The sequence below is a fragment of the Salarias fasciatus genome, unplaced genomic scaffold (assembly GCF_902148845.1).
Source record: "Salarias fasciatus unplaced genomic scaffold, fSalaFa1.1, whole genome shotgun sequence".
Taxonomy (NCBI): Eukaryota; Metazoa; Chordata; class Actinopteri; order Blenniiformes; family Blenniidae; genus Salarias; species Salarias fasciatus.
Window position 1 is genome coordinate 205,939 of NW_021941243.1, and position 13,447 is coordinate 219,385.

A 13,447-nucleotide genomic window follows, 5' to 3' on the forward strand; every position below is an offset into this window, starting at 1 on the left:
AAAATAATAGTCCGGTTATCTCCCAGGTTACAGATTACTAGTTGCAATGGAAGTGCAAAGTGTACTTATTTGATCAGGAGACCCTGGTTCTTGCTGGAGGTCCCAGTGGAGACCCTGGTCAGACCCTGGTCCGGCTCCTGCTGGTGGTTCAGTGTTCTCTTGTGAAGCAGAGAGAAGCCTCAGTTCTTCTGTGGCGTCTGAAAACGAGACTCTGCTCCACGATGTCCCAGGAGAGGATCAGCAGTGTGACTGTCTGCCATGTCCATAGAGACAAGCTGGAAGGAGGACAAGGAGGACAAATGTAATGTCTTCATTAGCACTTCAGAACGGCAGGACAATGTTTTTGGGCACTTTTAAAAATGATGATGTTGTAGTGGTGCATGGGCGTGCACTATCATATGTACGCGCACTGCACTGCATGCACGCGCACACGCTGGGCGGCACCTTGCGCCACACCGGAGTTTTAATTGCAGACTCAACTCACCTGCGCGTCTCTCTCTGGCGTTTCTCAGTTCAAGCAGTGCTGCAGCAGCACAGAAGCTGCCGTGAAACCTTCGGTTCAGCTAAAGACAAGTTAAACTTGCTTCTCCACCGCTCTTGAGTTCACGCGGTCAGTGATCTGAACGCCGTCCTGGCGGGGTGAGTGATTACTATCGGCGCTTCATTCATAAAATACTCGCCTCGTTTCTAACCCACGCGTGTTTGTAGGCGCCGCTGCAGTTAATTTTGAGTGCTCCCTTCCTGTTCTCTCACGAGCATCAGCGCACCTGTTCTGTGAGTATGGGTTTCTGTGCTTCCATTCCAAATTCAGAATATTTTGGGATCTAACACGGTTTGCTGTGTAGATCCCCACGTTGTGTGGCAGTCCATCCGCCACTGCGGATCCAGTGAGATTTGCCTGAGAGGCTCTGGGGTAAGTTCAATATTCCTCTCCATCTTAATTAAATTAGGCTCAAACTAAATTCCAATTATAATATTTTAGGGTCGCAGAGACGGGCCTTTTCCTTCCACGTGACTGGTTTCCGCTGCTGCCATTTGGGCTTCTCCTTTATGCTGCTGCTGTTTTTGTAGGCCACATTTAAAATGTGATTTATTTTCCAGGCATGCAGGTTCCATTTTGTAACTTTATTTTGAAATGAATGGATGAGTGTGTGAATGGAAATGCATCTTTTAAAAGGAAAATATTTGTCTCATAAATGAATGTTAAAATTAAATAAAGTAAAGTTTATTTTGATGTCTGTTTCCGGCCCATCAGTCCAACGAATCTGCAGCCTTTTTATCTGTGCAGGATAACCTTGGTTTCTACCAGTTGGCGTTGTAAATACAAAAGTCTCCAATTTTAGCAATTTTATAGTGTTATTTAAAGTAATTATAATTTATTATGTAAAGAAAACCACTCGACCTGGCCACAATTGGCGTTGTTGGCAGGATTGACTGAATGAGACTGGGACAGAGGCTGCTGTGGATATTTAGAGGTACAAAGTTAATGTCTAAGTAACTGGGTGATTGATTCTTATAGGTGGGAAAGAAACGGAGAAATACATTGTGTGCAGTGTTGTTTGAGTTTGTGTATTTTGCATTTTCTAAGTTGCATATTTTTGATTTATTGTATATGTTTGCTGTGTTTTTCATGAGCATTTTTTTGTTTACCATATTATGTTTGTATTAACCTCTGTTTAGCTTTAATCATCTATTGGCTCTTTCGCTACAGCAAACTACAAATCCAACCTTGTATTCTTCTGTATTTTGTGTTCACTGATTTGTGGAGTAACAGCAGCAGCATTTTTTTTAGAATTGTAACCCTTTTGCACAAATATGGAGGAACAGTTAAAACAGCTTCAAGAAATGGTAGCAAACCTACAAGTAGAAAACGAAAACTTGAGTCGTCGTCCTCAATCTAGCTCTAGCGCTTCAGCAGAAGCTGCTGCTTCCTCTAGTCGAATCAACCCTAGTGTTGAGCGGCTAGTCTTTGTCCCAAGAGAGCGAAAGTGCCCAATGTTTCGAGGCAGGGTGGGAATCGGTCTGGGAGAATGGTTAGAGGAGGCAGATGCATGTATGAGGGCTAGACATTTGTCTACCATTGACCGAGCATTTTTTCTTTATGATCATTTGGAAGGAGAGGCCCGGGAGGAAATCAAATTTCGCTCTGCAGAAGAACGGAGTGACCCAGCGGCAATTACGGCAATTCTAGAGGAACTTTATGGGTGTTCAGAGTCCTATGTTGCTTTACAGGAGGCGTTCTTTTCTCGGAGACAACAGGAGGGTGAGACACTGTTGGAGTATTCGCTTGCGCTCAAATCATTAATGGAAAGGGTTAAACGGCGCGCCCCAAACAACTTTCCAAATTCTGAAACTCTGTTGCGTGACCAATTCGTGGAGCAGGTTCTGAATAACGATCTCCGTCGTTGGCTAAAACAATATGTGCGACAGACTCCTGCAGCCACACTGCTGGACGCCAGAGGTGAGGCAATCCGGTGGGAGCGTGAGGGGCTGTCCCCGTGTGTGCGTGGTAGAAGTAATTCTGTCCCTTCAGCACTTGGTATCCAGTACATGGTACGGGGTGGTCATCAGCATTTGGATAGTGGCTCGACATCGGAGGTCGGTGAAATGAAGGAGCTATTGCAGCGACTGCAGGAACAGCAGGACAAACTCGCCCAAAGTATAGCACAGTTGCAGACCTCTCGCCACCGAACCCGATCCCCCCGCTTTCGTAGCCGTTCCCCTCGCGCAGGCCCCATTATTTGTAATCGTTGTGAACAGCCGGGACACATCGCTCGAGAGTGTGATGGCCCACGAGTTCCTTCTCGCGCTCAGGTAGCGGCGCATGGCCAGTTCCCTCCATCACAGCCTTCGGAAAACTAGCGCCCACCGTGCTGCCGAGCCAAAGCTCGGGTGGGGCATGTACTGGCTCAGAGGACTCTAGAATGGCCGGGAGGTTAGAAGACGTTAGGAAGTTGATCTCAACATGTCCACACATTGATGTAGGGATGGGAGGCGCCCCTGTTCCTTGTCTCGTGGACACTGGATCGATGGTTTCAACCATAACAGAGAGTTTCTTTCAGAAGAACTTTGTGCCATGGGGCGAAGAACGTCTTAGAGCCTGTCATTGGCTGGAACTTAAAGCTGCCAATGGTCTTTCCATTCCATATTTGGGTTACCTCGAACTGGATGTTGAGCTATGTGGAAAGTTGATGCCCTGCTGTGGCGTTTTGGTGGTGAAGGACCCACCTGGCCGTGTACCTTGTCAAGTCCCTGGAGTTCTAGGGATGAACATAATCAGTAAGTGTTATGAAGAACTTTTTGGACAGTATGGCTCTGCCCTATTTGGTGAAGCTTCTGCATCCCTCCCCACCCCGCTTGTGGACGCTCTGCAGAAGTGTCATTTTGCGAGTGAACAACCTACTAGTGTAAAGCCTGGCAGAGTTAGGGTCAGGGGAAAGAAGCCTTGTTGTGTACCAGGAGGCACTATGAAGATTGTGGCTGCCACCTGCGCTGAACATTTTTCGGACGGCACAGTGCTGTTTGAACCGTCAGAGTCTGGTTTACCTGCCGGCTTGTTGGCATCTCCTGCTCTAGCTCATGTGTCTCGAGGAACAGCCTACATTCCTGTCGTGAATGTCGGTGCTTCTGACATTTATCTTTACTCCCGTACAGTCATTGGCACATTGGATGACGTGAGAGTAGTTAGCTTGCCTTCAGGTGTTGCAGAAGTACCATCTGTTACTGCTCAGATAGCCTTGCAAGCAGCATCTGTTTCAGTCCCTGACCAGATTGAAAACATTGACCTTTCACATCTGCCTCCAGAAGGACGCGATGCTGCTCGATCTTTGTTAAGGAAGCATATATCAGTCTTTGCAGCACATGACCAAGACTTGGGCTGCACCAACCTCATCTCCCACGAAATTCCACTTTTGGACGGTGTTCCCGTTCGCCAACGCCATCGTCGAATTCCTCCATCAGAATATGAGGTGGTCAAAGAGCACATAAACCAACTGCTCCAGGCACAGGTCATACGTGAAAGCTCCAGCCCTTATGCCTCGCCTATAGTCTTAGTCCGTAAGAAAGATGGAACGTTACGGCTATGTGTTGACTATCGGCAACTTAATGCGAAGACCCGCAAGGATGCCTTCCCTCTTCCACGCATTGACGAATCGTTGGATGCCATGACAGGTGCCTGTTGGTTTTCAACTATGGATTTAGCTGCCGGGTATAATCAGGTCCCGGTTGCAGAGAAAGATAGACCAAAGACTGCGTTTTGCACGCCTTTTGGGCTCTTTGAGTGGAATAGAATGCCTTTCGGCCTTTGTAACGCTCCAGGAACTTTCCAACGCCTCATGCAGCGCATTTTCGGCGATCAGCAAGGGCAGTCTTTGTTGCTTTACTTAGACGACATTATCATCTTTTCGTCCGATGTTCAGCAGCATTTGCAACGGCTGGACTGCGCCTTGGGGAGACTTAATCAGGAAGGTCTAAAAGTTAAGCTCAGTAAATGTAGCTTCTTTAAACGTGAAGTTAGCTATCTTGGTCATGTCATTTCTGATAAAGGTGTTTCTACAGACCCCGCAAAAATTGAGTGTGTGGCAAATTGGCCAACGCCCAAAACAGTCACTGAACTTCGGTCTTTTTTAGGCTTTGCAAGCTACTATCGCCGCTTCATTGAAGGATTTGCAAAGTTAGCAGCGCCGTTGCATCACCGAGTTGGCATTTTGACAGGCAAGTCGACAAAGAAAGGAAAGCAGGGCGATCTCGAGCTCTGGACAGCAGAGTGTCAGGAAAGTTTTGATGCATTAAAGGCAAAGTTGACGAGCGCGCCTGTACTGGCATATGCAGATTTCTCAAAGCAGTTCATCTTAGAGGTGGATGCAAGCCACAGTGGGTTGGGAGCCGTGCTCTCCCAGGAGCAAGACGGGAAGGTTAGACCAGTCGCATATGCGAGCCGTGGTTTGCGTAGGACGGAACGCAATATGGCTAACTATAGCTCAATGAAGCTCGAGCTACTTGCTCTAAAGTGGGCAATGACCGATAAGTTTCGGGAGTACTTGTTAGGTCAAAAATGTGTTGTCTACACCGACAACAACCCGCTTAGCTATCTTGCGACGGCAAAGCTTGGAGCTGTTGAGCAGCGTTGGGCTGCACAGCTTGCGTCGTTTGATTTTGAGTTGAGGTATAGATCGGGTAGGAGCAATCAGAATGCAGATGCTCTGTCCCGCCAACCAGGCCTCACTTCCCAGGATCTCGCAGAATCACTCCCTGGTAGCTTTATACCATATAACTTGCGAGATTCAGGTGGCCCATCAATGGTGGAGGCATCTCAGTCTATTGTATCTGCCTTTCCGGGTCATTCATCTGGTGACATCCGTGCCCTTCAAGCAGTTGATGGTGTAATACAGGAAGTGCTGAACTTTTGGAGGACCGGGGTTCGGCCTAACAGTGAGGAGCGAAACAAACTTTCTCATCCTGCTTCTGTTTTACTTCAGCAGTGGGATCGTTTAGTGGAGCGCAGTGGGCTGTTGTACCGGAAGGTATTCCGTCCAGATGGCCAGGAAGCTGTGTTCCAGCTGGTGCTGCCATCAGCATTGATCGAGGAGGTGTTAACACAGCTACACCAAGAACATGGCCACCAAGGCGTGGAACGAACACTGGCCTTACTTCGAGCTCGCTGTTATTGGCCGGGAATGTTCAAGGCCGTGAGTGAATGGTGCAGACAGTGCGAGCGGTGTCAAGTTGCTAAGGACTCTCGTCCACTCGCCCGGGCTCCTATGGGTCACCTTTTGGTTTCCCGACCAAATGAAATTCTAGCGCTAGATTTCACTTTGTTGGAACCATCATCAACTGGATTGGAGAATGTACTTGTCATCACCGATGTGTTCAGCAAATATACTTTAGCTATTCCGACGAGAGACCAGCGGGCGGTGACTGTAGCTAGAGTGTTGGTGTCTGAGTGGTTTTCGAAGTTCGGCGTCCCCGCTAGGTTACATTCTGATCAGGGCCGGAGTTTTGAGGGTTTGTTGATGAGGCAGCTTTGCGAACTTTACGGCGTTGAAAAGTCACGAACGACACCGTATCATCCTGCCGGAAATGGCCAGTGCGAACGGTTTAACCGTACGTTGCACGACTTACTCCGCACCTTACCAGCCTCCCGGAAACGTGACTGGTGTGCATGCCTGCCCCAAGTCTTATACGCCTACAATACCACTCCTCACCATTCCACTGGTGAGTCACCGTTCTACCTCATGTTCGGCCAGGAACCCAGATTACCTGTGGACTTTCTGTTAGGTCTGGTCGAGGAACCTGTTGCTGGATATCCCCATGACTGGATTGTAGAACATCAAGCCCGTCTCCAGTTGGCTTTTGAAGGTGCAAAAGAGCATTTGAGAACAGCAGCTGAAGGCCGCAAGGCCAAGCATGATCTCCATCTGCGTGGTAATCCTTTGAATGAAGGACAGATAATTCTGGTGCGTAATACTAACGTGAGAGGTCGATGTAAGATTCAGGACTTGTGGTCCTCGGTGCCACATATAATCGTAAGAGCTCCCCCAGTAGGAGGGTCTGTCTACACCGTTGCTCCTGTTCGGGACCAGACAAGGGTTAAGCAGTTGCATCGCTCCTTAATAAAGACATGGGTTGGAATAAACCCATCGGAAGTTACCCGGGATGGTGGTCCATCTAGGCTTGTGCACAGTCGGTCTAATAGGTCATCTTCCGAGGAGGAGTTGTGTTATGCAGCCCCTGTCTCGGGTGGTTCGTTAGTGTCACAACTTGGGGAGACTGTGTCTGCAGCAGGTGGGATGGAGGTACAATCTGCAACGTTGCCATCGACCGCTGGGCCATCCTCATCTGTTGAATCGGGTAGTGGAGGCGTGAGAAGGTCGGCACGCTCCACAGCTGGTCACCACCCCAACCCTTACAACCTTCCTCGTTCTGCGTTGGACAATTAACAAATTGCATTGGTGGTCTGCCTTTTTTTGTGGCAAGTTGATCGTCGGGTCGACGATCAAAAGGGGGGGGGTAGAATGTAGTGGTGCATGGGCGTACACTATCATATGTACGCGCACTGCACTGCATGCACGCGCACACGCTGGGCGGCACCTTGCGCCACACCGGAGTTTTAATTGCAGACTCAACTCACCTGCGCGTCTCTCTCTGGCGTTTCTCAGTTCAAGCAGTGCTGCAGCAGCACAGAAGCTGCCGTGAAACCTTCGGTTCAGCTAAAGACAAGTTAAACTTGCTTCTCCACCGCTCTTGAGTTCACGCGGTCAGTGATCTGAACGCCGTCCTGGCGGGGTGAGTGATTACTATCGGCGCTTCATTCATAAAATACTCGCCTCGTTTCTAACCCACGCGTGTTTGTAGGCGCCGCTGCAGTTAATTTTGAGTGCTCCCTTCCTGTTCTCTCACGAGCATCAGCGCACCTGTTCTGTGAGTATGGGTTTCTGTGCTTCCATTCTAAATTCAGAATATTTTGGGATCTAACACGGTTTGCTGTGTAGATCCCCACGTTGTGTGGCAGTCCATCCGCCACTGCGGATCCAGTGAGATTTGCCTGAGAGGCTCTGGGGTAAGTTCAATATTCCTCTCCATCTTAATTAAATTAGGCTCAAACTAAATTCCAATTATAATATTTTAGGGTCGCAGAGACGGGCCTTTTCCTTCCACGTGACTGGTTTCCGCTGCTGCCATTTGGGCTTCTCCTTTATGCTGCTGCTGTTTTTGTAGGCCACATTTAAAATGTGATTTATTTTCCAGGCATGCAGGTTCCATTTTGTAACTTTATTTTGAAATGAATGGATGAGTGTGTGAATGGAAATGCATCTTTTAAAAGGAAAATATTTGTCTCATAAATGAATGTTAAAATTAAATAAAGTAAAGTTTATTTTGATGTCTGTTTCCGGCCCATCAGTCCAACGAATCTGCAGCCTTTTTATCTGTGCAGGATAACCTTGGGGACGCTGGTTTCTACCAGTTGGCGTTGTAAATATAAAAGTCTCCAATTTTAGCAATTTTATAGTGTTATTTAAAGTAATTATAATTTATTATGTAAAGAAAACCACTCGACCTGGCCACAATGTTACCTTTTAGCCTACAAATTTGGACCTGTAGGACTTCCAGTCCTCACAGCTGCAGTTCTGTTGGGGACAAAAGACAGTGTCTGAGTATGTTTAGCTCTGTTTTCTATGTTCAGTGTTAAATGTCCAGTGAGATTTGAACCAAGGGGCAGATTTAAAAAAAAAGTCTTCACTAAAGTGTGCACATTTAAACCTATCTTAAATTAAATTGTGTTTCCTTAATGAAATAAAGCATCTTTGATACTTCATTACAGTTCAAAAATAAAAATATGAAATTCATCCCTATTCACATCTTTCAATAAAACTCGCATTTCTTTTTGATCAAAAGCAACAGGTCCCCCGGGGACGAAAAGTATGTTGATGATGAACATTAGCTGAGACTAGAATGAGGCCAAACAGCCTCAAAATGTTGCTGTTAGCATGTTGACAGTAAAGTTCTTCAGGGCATATCCACATTTCAAAACAGATTACCGCCTCTTGCATAAAGTCTATAACATGGGATAATCACAGGGTTAAACTAGCAACCAAGTTTTCAAACTCACCACAGGTGCTGCAGAAGAAAGAGCTGCTCTGTGTGGAGCTTCCACAGGAACAGAGGCACATTTAGAACAGCCGCACTTTTTTGTTTTGTTTTTTTAATCCTCGTGAACGTTGCGTCTCTGATGCGAGCGGACGGTGCGTTCAGGAGCATCGGAATGTTATATACTACTGAAAATAACCGGGGTTAAAATGGCTACACGTGAAGGATTTGTGTGTAGTGGAGAAAAAACACCCCTGGCAAAAGTCTCCCCTAAACTGACGCCTATGCGCGCATTCCAGGCGGGCAGTGTTGAAACCAGTTTATTAAAAACAATCGTGGCCGACCTGTTGTGTTGTTTGGAATGCGCCTGGAATGTGCGGGTGTTAAAAACGAGCGCTCCCGTCAATGCGGAAGTGAACGAACTCCGCCCGTTGCACGCGGTCTCGGTGACGCAAAACAAGCGCTCCCGCTGCAGGCGCACCTCGCCACTGCGATCCCATGAAATGAAGCGATAAAAAATAAAAATGATTCATACATCGCACTTTTAAAATGACTATTATGACTTGACATGACTCGTCGAGTCAAAGGATTCGAGTCAAGTCCAAGTCTAGAGTCACTGAGCTTAGAGTCCAAGCAAGTCCAAGTCTTTTTTTGATTTTATCAAGTCGAGTCAAAAAGTCATAAAATCGTGACTCGAGTCCGAGTCGAGTCCGAGTCTCGAGTCCAAGTCTCCCATCTCTGCCGGACCCTAACCTTCCCTGGATGAGCAGGGGTCGGTTTCACCGTGGCAACGTGACATTTTTGCAAAGCATCAACCAAGGGGGTGGGAGGAGACTCTGAAGCTTCTCGAAACAAAGTTGACCCGTACTGACCAAACAACTCGTCATAACACTTGCTAATGATATTCATTCCCAAGACACCAGGGACCTGAGAAGACATACGCCCAGGTGGATCTTTCACCACTAAAACACCACATCGACTTCCCACAAAGTAGAATATCCAGTTCAAGATAACCAATATAAGGGATCGACAGCCCATTGGCAGCCTTGAGCTCCAGCCAGTGACGCGCTTTAAGGCGTTAATTTCCCCAGGGTTCAAAGGTCTTGCGAAAGAAACTTTCCTTTATTGTGGAAACCATCGACCCAGTGTCCACGAGACAAGGTACAGGGGCGCCACCCATACCTACATCAATATGTGGACATGTGGAGATCAGCTTTGGAACATCCTCAACCCTCATACTACTATCATGTGAGCCCATCGATACCCCACCCGAGTTGTGGCTCGGCAACGCGGTGGGCGTTAGTTTTCCGACTGCTGCAGAGGCTGTGCGTCACTGCGCGCTGCTGAATGGGACCGTGAAGGGACACGTGGTCCATCACAATCTCTTGCAATGTGTCCAGGCTGTTGACAGCGATTACAAATGATGGGCCCCTGATGTGACCGCCCATGAGAATAAGAGCGGCGGCACGAATGAGCAGCTTGTAACTCAGTGATGCTCTGTGTCAGTTTGTCCAACTGTTGCTGTTGACGCCGCAACAACTCCTTCATCTCACCTACTTCTGAAGATGGCAGGCTACCCAACTGCTGGTGGCCACCCCTCACCATGTATTGAATACCCAAGGCTGAGGGGACAGAATTGCTGCGGCCACGCACACCCGCCGGCAGCCCCTCACGCTCCCACCTTATCGCCTCCCCTCTGACATCCAACAATGCAGCTGCAGGAGAACGCCTCACAAACTGTTTAAGTTCACGGCGAAGCGCGCCATCTAGAACCTGCTCTACAAATTGATCTCGCAAAAGAACTTCAGCATTTGGAATATTATTGGGAGCGTGCTGTTTCACCCTTTCCATGAGAGATTTCAAAGCGAGTGAGTACTCCAACAACGTTTCCCCCTCCTGCTGCTTCCGGGAAAAGAACGCCTCCTGTAGCAAACATAGGACTCTGCACATCCATAAAGTTCCTGTAAAATTGCGATGATCTTGGTCGGATCACTTCTTTCCTCTGTAGAACGAAACCTTATTTCCTCACGAGCCTCCCCTTCCAAGTGATCGAAAAGAAAAAATGCTTTGTCCACTGAAGACAAATGTCTAGCCCTCATACATGATTCTGCCTCCTCTAACCATTCCCCTAAGCCGATACCTGTCTGACCCCTAAACATTGGACATTTTCGGTCATGTGGAATAAAGACCAGCCGGTCAACTCCTGGATTACCACGTGGCGCGCCAATAGGGTCAGTAGATGACGTAGACGGGCCAGCTATAGCCTCAGAAGCAGACTGTGTGCGCTCTCGGCGCAGCCGCTCATTGTCTGCTTTCAATTGGGCTACCATCTCCTGCAATTCTAGCAGTTGTTCCTCCATATTCGCAATTTAAAAAGACTGTGCTAACTAAATCAATCCCTAATATGTACAAGAGACCAAGGGTGTTTCTGCTGAACTGTGGTTTTACTTTTACCACTAGTGATGCGCTTTCAGGTGGACAAAGCTATGCAAGAGGTAACACAAGCATTATACATTCCTGAAAATAAACATGCAAGGTCAAAAAAAACAAAGAAACACTTCAACCAAATCAAAACATGCAAAAATGTAGAAAACAGCAAAAACATGCAAAACATCAAATAAGAAACAATGTACATATACTCTGAGTTTCCTTGCTTTAACCCTTGTCAGATCATCACATAGGTAATTTTTATAGGTAGCACTTTATAATACGGCCCGCGTCTTACAGAGTAGCTTCCCTTCTCTTACAGTGTAGTTTCCTCAACTGTGAAGGTAACTGTCGGACATGTACAAGTTATTTCGCGGAACCCGAGGAGTACTTACACTTGTGTCTGACAGCGTAAGTGCGGTTGTCTTACAGTGTAGTTTGACGTGTCTTAATAGGTAATTTCCTAAAGTGTGGAGGTAACTTTCATAAATGGAGCATGACCTTTCACAGACTCTTATGGGGTACTTACGTTCGTGTCTTACAGTGTAAGTCACTCTCTCCTCGCATACATACCTCCAATCGCCCACACATATACACCCACACATACAGACATACATACATACTTACAGATACACACCCACACACACATACATGCTCACAGAAACATACCCACACATACATACACACTTACACATACACAGTCACACACATATACATACATATCCAGATACACACCCACACACTCACATACACATACATACATACCCACTCATACAAAAACATACATACATACTCACACATACACACCCACACACATATACACATGCACGTATATCAATTTTCATTGCTATGCAGATGACACACAATTGTATTTATCTATGAAACCTGATCAAACTAATCAAATAGACAGACTCAGTGACTGTATCAGAGAAATTAAAACCTGGATGACTACGAACTATCTCCGTCTTAATCCTGGCAAAACAGAGGTCATTATACTAGGCCCCCTTAAACTGAGAGAGTGTCTATCTGAACAGATTATCACCTTAGATAACGTCAGTGTATCCTCCTCCTCTACTGTCAGGAACCTCGGGGTCTTATTTGATCAGGATATCTCCTTTAAAGCACATATCAACCTGGCTTGTAAAACAGCATATTTCCACTTGCGCAACATAGCTAAAATAAGAAACATTCTACCTAGAAGCGATCCTGCAGAAAAACTCATCCATGCATTTGTTTCCACTAGACTGGACTACTGCAACTCCCTTCTTGCAGCCTGCCCAAAGAGTGCATTAAAAAATGTTCAGTTGGTTCAAAATGCGGCCGCCAGATTATTAACCGGAACTAGAAGACGTGAACACATTACTCCCGTTCTAAAATCTCTTCACTGGCTTCCCGTCGAGTTTAGAGTTAGATTTAAAATCCTTCTCCTCACTTACGAAATCCTAAATGGGATGGCTCCAACCTATCTCCAAGATGCTTTAACGCCTTATCAACCAATCAGAGCACTTCGCTCTCAAAATGCAGGGTTACTGGTGACTCCTAGAGTCTCTAAATGGACATTAGGTGGAAGAGCCTTTAGCTATCAGGCACCGTTTTTATGGAACCAGCTTCCAAGTGGTGTCAAAGAGGCAGACACAGTCTCCACATTTAAGGTTAGGCTCAAGACGTTTCTCTTCGATGCAGCCTATGATCAGGTCAGCTAGGGATACGAAACTTAACTAAACTAAACTACACTAAACTAAACTAAACTATACTAACTAAATACTAGTTTAAATACTAAACTATTCACAAAGCTGCCCTAGGAGCTAGAATGCTGTGGGAAGTACGGTGCACTGAGCCCTATCCTCTAATGTCTGAATGTTATTCCCTTTAGTCCGTTCATTGCTTTTCACCTGTTGTCCCCCCCTTCGAGGGGGAGTCTTCTCCAGTTTCAGTTGCTGACTCCATTATTACGAGGGCCTATGAACAAGCTCCGTCCGGACCGGGAGGACACTCCTGTCGGTCCTGCCCGTGGACTGGCTTCAGTTCTACTTCTGGGATCCGTGGTTCCTGTGCTGGACCGTCCAACGGACTGTACTCAACATAGTCCTAGGCTTTACTTCTTATTGTCTCATGCTAGCTGTTGCCAAAGCTGTCCGTCCCTGGGAGAGGGATCCCTCCATACTGTGGTTCTCCCCAAGATTTCTTCTTTTCCCACTGGGTTTTTGGAGTTTTTTCTTGCTGGATGTGAGGGTCTAAGGCCGGTGGTTGCTTCGTTTTGTCTCGTTACTGTGATTTTGACATATTCATATTATGCTTATTCACTGTTTTTATTTTTACCAATCAATGTAACATCTTGAAGCCCTCTGAGGCAACTGTTGTGATACTGGGCTATACAAAAATAAATTGATTGATTGATTGAATCCAGTGGTCGTGAGACTCGTAGGCCTCGCTC

General features: G+C 46.7%; 1 long non-coding RNA gene across 1 annotated transcript; it reads right to left on the minus strand.

Annotated features, from left to right (window-relative positions):
* Positions 1 to 69: 69 nt before the first annotated feature.
* Positions 70 to 8,665, minus strand: LOC115384463 (uncharacterized). Its single transcript, XR_003930880.1, has 3 exons — positions 8,609 to 8,665; positions 8,073 to 8,126; positions 70 to 275 (listed from the first exon to the last, which is right to left on the minus strand). It is a non-coding gene; the product is annotated as an uncharacterized LOC115384463 (long non-coding RNA).
* Between the last annotated feature and the right edge of the window lie 4,782 nt (positions 8,666 to 13,447).